Source organism: Chrysochloris asiatica, unplaced genomic scaffold (genome assembly GCF_000296735.1).
Source record: "Chrysochloris asiatica unplaced genomic scaffold, ChrAsi1.0 scaffold00524, whole genome shotgun sequence".
NCBI lineage: Eukaryota > Metazoa > Chordata > Mammalia > Afrosoricida > Chrysochloridae > Chrysochloris > Chrysochloris asiatica.
The window spans coordinates 338,199-339,143 of record NW_006409042.1 but is presented as its reverse complement, the minus strand read 5'-3'; positions in this window follow the sequence as shown (position 1 = coordinate 339,143).

The window sequence follows — 945 nt, the reverse complement described above, 5'->3', positions numbered from 1 at the left end:
TTTAATTCTTATGTAAAACTTCAATGTTTTTTCTCCATTGTTCTTTTGAAGTTATCTGGTATAATTATAATCCTGGAAATCTTAAAAAGCAGCTCTCAGGCTCAAACCTCAGAACTTGTGGTTCACAGTCCAGTGCTTATTGTATGGAGTCATCATGCTCCTTATAATATCATAAAGTCAGGTAAAGATCTAAGCGTTTTGAAAGAGAGAATGCCCCTTTCTACAAAATAGACATGAGAAACAAGTATTCTCTATATCAAAATTGAAATGGCTGAATAAAATAATGTAACTAGAAATGTGTTGTCACTATTAATTTAGTGTTTGACTTTAGCTGCACCTTCGATCTTATAGCATAACTTTCTGTTTCTCTCCAATTTTCACAAAAGCTTCTTCCATTTATTTCATTATCTTTAAATATCTGGCCATCTAACTGTAAGCATAAAAATTTACACTTTTTCAGAGAAAAAACAGAAGCTAAAATATATGCCTTCCTTAACACATTGAATAGTATAATACTTTGCAGGTAACAAGAAATGTTGAAAGAATTTGCACAATTTCAAATCTGTTAACATCACTTTTTAACTTAACGAACAAATAAAATGGAAAAACATGTTAATCACATGATAAAATACAATTAAAATCTTTGATAGGTAAAGTGTTACAGACATCAATTGAAGTTAAAGTTCACTTCTACACATAGATTATTTTAATTTCAGAATGTCAAATTATTTTATCTTTTTCTAGTCATTATTATTGCTGAGGAGTCCTGGTGTGGCATTGTGGGTGTCAGACTGTGAAGTCATTTGAACTGCAAGGTCATGGTTCAAGCTCACCACCAGCTGCACCTTGGAAACCCTAAACAGGGTCACTATGGGTCAGAATCAACTTGACAGTACTTAAGAACAACAACAACAAAAATTTCTAAAAACTATTTAATTTGCACAT